We start from the raw sequence: 9585 nt of genomic DNA, 5'->3' as shown, positions 1-9585 counted from the left end.
TTTATGGGAGAAGCGCCGATAATGACACCCCGTATATGGTTACATAAACATCGTTTCCTTTGGAATTTTTTCATGAATATCCCGGATATCTCAAATCTTTTTAGTTCAAGGGTTCGCGATTAAATCTTTCATGTGTGTGTATGTTGTAGAAATCACACACGTGCGTTGTATTTTTTCCAAACTCATAATATCCACGATATTAGTTCTACAATATTAAAAATCAGGGTAAAGAAACTGATGCGATTTATTTAAAATAAAAAATATAAAATAAATTCCAAAAACTCATTTAAAATATTAAATAAGAAATAGGTTAAAAGAAGTTATTAAATAATAAATATTAAATAACTTTAATTTTTTTTTATTTAAAATGTATATTTTAAATAAATTTATTTGAAACAAGATCGAGCCCTATTTAAAAGTTTTTATAAACAGTTGGAACATGAAATAAAAAATTTTAGCTTTTATGTGCAAAATATGGTAACGTACATTTGTATGGAAAGATCGAATCTGTTTATTTTGTATGAATATTAACATCTTACTTAATATCTTTAAATGATTTCGATCTGTATGCAAATATATGATATACGTTCAGCTCTAAGACAACAACTGCACTCAAAAAGATTATAGTATAGTATAGCTGTTTCTATCATCGTAAAATAGTAACTGCCATCAATGTTTTCACTCACATGTAAAAAAATCTGGCCATTAAGTTTTTTTACAAATTTTTAATATACTCAAATAACAATAATTCATTGAAAAATCATCGTAGCGAAATGTTTAAAAAAGCTTTTTAAAACTTGAAATCTCTACTTTCGAAATCCGTGATTGATATTTCAATCTGACTGATCCTTTATGGAGCTATATGGACACAAATGAATACCCGTCAAATGTAAAAATTTTGTACAAATTTTAAAAAGATCTATGGCGTTTTATAGAGTGAAATTCACACAAAAATGCGATTTACAGCAATCGAAAGAGTGAATCTTTATCACTTTTTTATTGAGCATTGTACGATTTTTTTCACTGAATTATTGTATATTAAACCAAAATGATCATTTTTGTTTCAATGTTGAATAAAAAAAAGTAAATTAAAAGTAAAGATTTATAATAAAGTTTTTGTATACAAAAATGATGTGAAGCATTCGAAAGTTATCTTAACTTTTGAAATCGATAATTGATTCGACTGATCCTTTATGGAGCTATACAGACACAAATGAATACCCAAATGAAAATTTTGTATAAATTTTATAAATGTCTATGACGCGAAGTAAAGATTACACAAAATGCGATTTACAGCAATCGAAAGTGTGAACTTTACCACTGTAATTTGCTTTTTCATAGACCTGTGTATGATTTGTTTTTCACCGAGTTATTCAACACTGAACAAAAAGCGTTTTTGTTTCAACATTAATTCGGTGAAAAAAAAATCGTACAGAGGTCTATAAAAAAACAATTAATTAAAAAGTAAAGTTTCACTGTTTCGAAAGCCCATTTGTGCATAATTTTTAATTGGCACCGTGACACTTCACAAATTTTATAAAAAATTTTGAGAATTTATGCGTCTTCATTTATGTTTCTGTAACTTCACATAATATGAGTGCGACCGTTTCTTAAATTACCGTTGTGGAAAGTAGAGATTTCAATCTTTAAAAGGCTTTTTTAAACATTTTGCTATGATGATTTTTCACTGAGTTATTGCTATTTGAAGATATTAAAAATTTGTGAAAAAACTTAGTAGTCAGGTTTTTTTGGGTGTGAGGTGTGTGTGTGTGTGTGTGTGTGTGTGTGTGTGTGTGTGTGTGTGTGTGTTTTATTAATGTATCTACACTGAGAAAAAAAATGGTTGGAATAACTATAATTTAACTATAATTTATAGTCATTTTTAGGACAACCATAAATTTATAATTGTTTTGACAATAATGAATAGTAACCTTTATTATGATCATGATGACCATAATATGTATTCGTTCAACTACATTGTATGGTTATCTTACACATAAATCGTATTTTCGTAATTTGCATACAGTAAATTATAAAATGTAATTATGTTTGTTATAACAACGAACATAATTAAAAATATGTAGAATCATACATCGATTGCTGTAAACCGCATTTTTGTGATCTTTACTTCATGCCATAGACTTTTGTAAAATTTGTACAAAATTTTCACATTTGATGGATATTCATTTGTGTCCATATAGCTTCATAAAGAATCAGTCAGATCGAAATACCAATTACCAATTTCAAAAATAAAGATTTCAAAATGTTTTCTTTATTTTAAAATGTTTTTTTTTAAATTTCGTTATCATTCTTGACGAAGTTATTCTACTTGAAGTTAAAGGATCATTTAGAATTAGAATTTAAAAAGGTCAAATCAAGATTTACGTATAACTGCAAAAAAATGATTATGAAGTAATGTTTTGAAATTTATTACTACCAAGATTTGGAAATTGATAGTAAAATTAGATGGTTATTACGAAATCATATGACAAATATAATCAAATTATTAATTGTTTTAAACGAAATAATTGGTAATTGTGACCAAACAATCCTTTTTATGTAATAAAAAAATGTATACAGTTAAATCTTAACGAAAAAAATTATTTTTTTATTATTATTACTTTTTATTTTTCCATTTCAATTTATTTACTGTTTTGCATACCTATATTCTATCTTATTAACTACAATTAATTATTAAAAAACGCATCACATCGTCGGTAAGACTTGAACCTATGATCTCTATAGAATGGTAGCCTAATACATTTACGCTGAGCTAATCGCACGCTTATGATTGAGACATTGCCAATGTTACTTATACTTCCTACTGTAACCGTTCTTAATTTCGTGCCTCTATTACCAGTTAATATTGTTTAATATTAATATTATTATTATAATAATTATGTTTAATATTATTATTATTATATTTAAGAAGCTTATAAAAAGAAACGAAATGATACGCTGGTATTTATTAACACATAGTTAGGAAATGATAATGACAAAATGTTCTCAATCTCGAGAGATCGTCTGACCGTGGAGGGCGTGTTTCGTCTCGCTGTGATCTAAGTATTGCGTGTTTTATGTTTGAGCATGTGTGACCAATTTTGATTGTAATATAATTCTTATTCCTGTTTTTTTTTAAGGAAAATGTTAAATTATTATTCATATAAATATGGTCAAATATACTATTGCTACATGGAAAAAAATATTTGGTTGAATTAATTGGAATTGTGATGGAAAATGAATTAATTTAGTTTAATTTAGATTGATAGAAAATTAGATTCTGATTATTTCAACCAGAATTTTGAGAAATTTAATCAGAAATTTAGTAAATTTAACTAGAATTCTGGATCGTTCATTTTCCACTACAATTTTAGTTAATTCAACCAAATCTGTTTTTTCCGTGTATAATATTGTCAAATATTTAGTACAAATAATTACTTTAACAATTATTTTCTTTTTAATTTTTATAATACGTATAATAAATTTGACCAATTAAATTTGTAGTAGTACAGTCAAATGTGCTATTAATATAGTTACACATACTATTTGAAAAAACATACTATTTGACTGCAGATTTTTCCATTTTTTAAATATATTTTTTAGTTATATATTGTTACCACATGTAAATAGTAAGCGAATGTTGAAAAAATGATTATATTCATTATAATTATGATTGCAATTATTATAAAAATGATTATTTTATTTATCGTATTTTACTACATTAATATTTGAAATTATTATCACAATTTATAGTACAATTTTTGTACGGGTTCATTGAGACTTTAGAAACGATCAGTAGAGTGTTCATAAAGCGGAAATTGCAACGCTGCAACATTTGGAAGGCATTTTTGGAAGGAAAATAAGAAGTTTCATGAATGTTTAATGTTTACATGAGCGTTTGCAGAAATTTGTTGAGAATTTAGAAACGGCCAGTAGAGTATTCTCGGATATAAAACGGAAATTGCAACGCAGCGTTTGAAAGGCATTCTCTGAAAATAAGAAGTTTCATGAATGTTCGTTTGACATTTACATGAACGTTCAATTAAGTCTGCTAAACTCAGACATTTTATCAAAAAAAATTTTATAAAATTTTTCACTGAAAAGTCTTATTGTGCTGCGTCTTTTATCCTATTCAATGTAATTTTTTTAAATGTGAGGAATTGAATTTCTCTGTGTCCTAGTGGCGATGTTGCATACAAATTTATAATGTTAGAAAACGTGAACCATTAAAGACTAGCATACAGACAATGTAATATGTGAGATACTTAACAAAATTAGTAAGGTTAAGATTGCAAAAAAATTTTTTATCTCTATATTAACTGGAAAGTTTTTTATTTTAGATATAGTAACAACTAAAATAAATATATCTTTAATGTAACATAACCTTAAGTCAAAAGTTGAAATAAAAGGAGTTTCGGATACAAACAGTGTGTTAAATTTAGAGACAAGAAATAAAAATATTTTGTCTCCCCCAATGCTCAAGACAAAATGAAATCACAAAAATGACATTCGAAAGGAAGATAAGGGTTAGTTGGAAAGTGGTAACAGGAGGAAAATAAGAGGGGATAGAAATGTGGATGAAATCATGAAAGGAATAATAAAGACAAGAAGGAATTAAGGAGAAACAGATTGAATAATAGATAAATAAAATTCGAACAAAGATTCTGTGTCGTTTTGACTATTTAGACCTTGTTTTTATCTTTTTATGTGTATCATTTCAGACATCAATCTCTTATTATATGAAGATTCGCTCTCCAATATCTTCATTTCATTCCATCTAAAATTATGATTGAGATTTATTACTTAGTGATCAGAAATGACCGATTCGAGAACCCGTTTTTTTATATCCGAAATATGTTCACATATCCTCGTACTTAATTTTCTTTTGGTTTTAATCAACATAGCTAGCCTCGCAATTATCACATGAGATCTTATTGAGCACATTTTGATTAGAAAGTAATTCTTGTCCTTTCCTCTCTTAATAAAACTTTTCAAGATGTTGGTGATGGAAAATGCTAATTTACAGTGAAACATATTGGATATAGGTGAGAAACTTTCGGAGATAGATAGAACATAAGGAACTGTAAAAAATTTTTCTTTGATTTGGATTGTGTGTAGTATGTTTATCATGTATATGAAATTTTAATCGGTTTTCAATTGTGGAAAAAATAAAAGGGAGAGAATAACCATTATTAAGAAAAATATAAATAACTTCAATTAGATTGTTATGAAACCGATGTGATAACAGAAATATTTTACCTACGAAACTAATAATTATGCTAATAATTATGCTTTTATGACAAAGAGGATGATTGGAATGCAAATTCAGGAACTTTCCCAAAAATGTAGTTTTGTGATATGTAATCGAAAATAATTTTTTTATTGTCAATAATCAAAGTGATGTCAAGAAAATTCAATCTATTGTCGTCATTACCAACTTCCATAGTAAATTGTAACCTTGTATGTAAAGAATTAATATATACTGTATTCATAAGCATTCTGAAAGTGTTTTAAACTCAATGGTGTTCTGTAAGGGTTTTTATAAAGTTTAAAAATGTATAAATTCTTAAAAAATCGTCATCGAATGGTTATCAACGTTTTATAAAATTCCGTATTTTCAGGGGTAGCAATAATAACTATAAAAATGATACTCCTAACCATAATTATTTTACCATGCAATTATAATCACAAATATACTTTTCTCTCAGTACTTTTTATTCAAGCTGCAGACTGTTGAATGCGAATTTTAAGTATCATATACAATATAATAATGATCTTTGTTAAGATAACTATAAATATATAAAAATTTTTTGAAACAGCCAAAAGCATATTATATTATAAATTTCAAGCTTTAAAACGTTTTTTTATTTTTTGTTTGCGATGATTTTTCATTGAGTTTTGATGATCTGATATTTGTGGAATTCTGAACGCTTTGAAAGTTCTCTGTTGAATATTTTACAGTACATATTATTTGCTCGGTAAAAAATTTTTTATATATGAATATGTATAAATATGTATAAACATATAAAAACACGCATAAATATTCACAAACATGTATAATTAACAAACATTGTGAAAGATGTCCTTAGATGTTTATCCTTCTTTTTTTGTAAAATTACTTTTTAGTGTAATAGAAATAATAATAGTAATGTGAAAACATAAAAAATAATTAAAGGGATAATTTTCGTATTGTTTGTTTTAGAAAAAAAAGTTTGGAAAAATGTAAAATAAATTGTTCATAACATAATTATATATAACTTTATCTGAAGATACTGGTAGTGTCTCGACGCTAAGCTACGCGCAACGACACTGGCTAATTTACGCGGCCGACAAGTTGCGCCAGATCGAGATTATCGGATTTCAATAAAGGCTGAATCAAGTTCTAAATGTGCTCAATCGATTGCGACCGTTCGGAATATATAATGAAAGTTTTTATTTTTTCTATGTGCTCTATGAGCGGAGATATTATGACGCAAAATATGAATCTAAAACTTTTTTTCTTTTATATTAAGAAACGTCGTCATCGTCATCATCGCCGCTATGAAGTAGAGGAAATACCCTTTTGAACTCTTTGGCGCAAGAAGCAAATGTGGCGCTGGCAATGCATGGTCACATAACACATGCCTGTTTTTTGTGGCTGATGATGAACTAATGTACACTTTTGAAATGGGAGTGAGAGTTTAGGTTAGGAAATCCTTTACATCGATGGCATAGAGAAATACGTGAAGCTAAAATAAGTATCTTCTGCTTCTGTAATTACACAAATTCTCTTGTTGTAAAACACATTTTCTGCTTGAAGAATATAAATTATTTCCTATAAAACATAAATTTTCTACTTTAAAAACAAATTTTCTACTGTAAAAACAAAAATTATATAGAAAATATTATAAATAGCATTTTTAATTAGAGGCGAAGATAAGGATATACAGTTGTCAGCAATACGGTTCTGCTTTTGGGCGTTGTTGCGACGCAAAGATGCACGTGTGGGATTAAACACAGATTATTATGAGAATCTTTGTAGTTATATTACTTTATCGAAAGTAAGATATTTTTAGAGTCTCTTATATTTTTCCTATAGATATATTCAAATATATTAAGTTCTTTTTCTGAGAGCAAAGATTCTTATGGCCAAGCAAGGTGTTTACGCATTCGTAAATGTGCATCATAGAAGACTTAGAACCAATCAAAATGACGATTATTGATGAAGATTGTAAGGTGATATACGAAATGTTCATCAAGCTGCAAAATCCAATTAATTACAATACGAAGTAAATTGTAAATTGTAAAATAAAATAATTATAATGCGGGGTTACAATATAGAAGTCGTAGAGTCTTATTTTCTACAACTCAAGACTCTACAACCGCTATGACTTCTATTGTATTGGATATATATTTATGTATACGATAGAAATTTTCTGTTATAATAGAGATTTTAGAGAAAGATTTTTAAGAATTAGAAGAAGACATGAAGGACATAAAGTGACGACGAATATTTTAAATGTACAAGTGTTAAATTTCTCACAATATTTTTGGATAAAACGATCTTGGTAGATCATAATATTAATTCAAAGCTTTAAAGTTGCTATACGGTACTAGTCGTGGATACGTCGTCATGGATCTAGCGTCATGTTTCTGCATAGAAATGGATATCTACAAAAAAGAATGAAAAATTGAAAAATTAATTCTATAATATTTAATTTTACAAGTAGCGTAAATATGACTTGGACAGTAGGAACAGTCTTAGAAAAAAGATTACAACCGTTGCTATTCTCATTTGCGCTCAATGATATGATCACAGCAAGCAGCAATTTAGATTAGGTTATGGCCTAATCATCGATTGAGAACGATATGCGGCTATGCAATTTTCAAAATTTCATTTGCGGATTCAAGAGAAATCTTTCAATCTTCGCTGGACTTGTCATCTAATTTTATTCTGCATTATTAGTAGCATGTCTTTGTCCATGGGCAGACAGGCAACCCGATTTATTGATGTGTAGGTTGCGGGAACACTCTGTACACTCATTGACCTCGATTTAGGATTTCTTTTTAAACTATCACGATTGTTATTAGTTACTACTTACAACTTTAAAGATAATTTTATAGATAAGATAATTAAGATAATTAATAAGATAGATAAGATAATTAGATTATTATTTATTAGATAATGATAATGTTAATTTATAATGATAATGATAATGATAATTTATAATGATAATGATAATGATAATTTCGATTATTAATTATTTGATAATCAGATAAGATAATTAGATTTTTAAGATAATTTTTTCTTTCTTTGTTAAGAAAGAAAGATAATTTGAGCAAATTATTCTGGATTTATGATATACAATCTTAATTAATCAAGTTAAGTTTTATCAAATTAAAAAATAAAACACAAATGGTACTGTTTTCTTATTATTTATATAAACTTTACCTTTTTAAAAAAAGATTAAAAAAGCACTAAGCATGCGTGCTTTTCGTGAAGAATCATTTGGGCGAAGAATCATCAACGCCAATTACTTAATTGGTCGTGGGACTGGGATTAATTGTATTTGTGTTTGCTGTTAGTAGAATTGACCACTGGTTGATCACCGATTCGGCTTAATCGAATTGATGAAACCAGCTTTTTGTATATAATACTATAAGTATCCAACCTAATTAATAGTTTTAATTTTTTTTCAAAGATATTCTTATTGAAAGTCTTCTTAATCCAATCTCTCTAAGTAATGGTAACTTTAATTCTCTGTAAAACATTATTACTCTTCGAAAAAATTAATGTAGTAAATGAAAAATTAAAACCCAGATATTATAATTTTAACCAATTCTATCAAATTAAATTCTATCAAATTAAAAAGTAAAACACAAAGAGTATTATCTCTTGTTATTTATATTTACTTATGACTTCTAATGACATATATTTATATAAAAGTTTTGATATCAATAAAATTGGCGCCAAATTAAATTCCATGTAATTCGGATACCAAATTATATAAATAATATTATATTAACTTTAATATAATTACAAATATTTATAATTATATATTTGTAAATATGTATTAAATGTCATTTATATTATTAAATACATATTTTATATAATATTATTAAATTTTACTATATCAAAATAAAATTCAATTTCTCTTGTCTCATTCTCCGCCGGACTTGCGATCTACTCATATTCTGCATTACCAGTAAAGGATCCTCTATATAGAAATCGTAGAAAATCGTCGAGTCTTAAGTTAAGGAACTGATCAATCGGAGAGTCTCCTTATATTTGATTGTGATTGGTTGATTTTCTATGACTAAGATTCCATCGTCTACGATTTCTATGTAGAAGATCCTTAATGCGTGCTCCTGCTCCATAGACAGATAGGCAACCCGATTTACTGATGTGTAGATTGTGGAAGCACACTGTATATTACACATATTTATACACAAGAAGATATATAATACAGGATATAAAAGTACGCAGTATGTAGGTAATAAAGTATGCACAACAGTACTGGCCTGCAACAAGATATTAGATAAATAATTTATTTTTTCATGATTTTAAATATAAGTAAATATACTAATAATTCTGGACCATGGGGC

The sequence above is a fragment of the Atta colombica genome, unplaced genomic scaffold, assembly GCF_001594045.1.
Source record: "Atta colombica isolate Treedump-2 unplaced genomic scaffold, Acol1.0 scaffold28, whole genome shotgun sequence".
NCBI classification, from domain to species: Eukaryota; Metazoa; Arthropoda; class Insecta; order Hymenoptera; family Formicidae; genus Atta; species Atta colombica.
Note: the sequence above shows the minus strand (reverse complement) of the source record.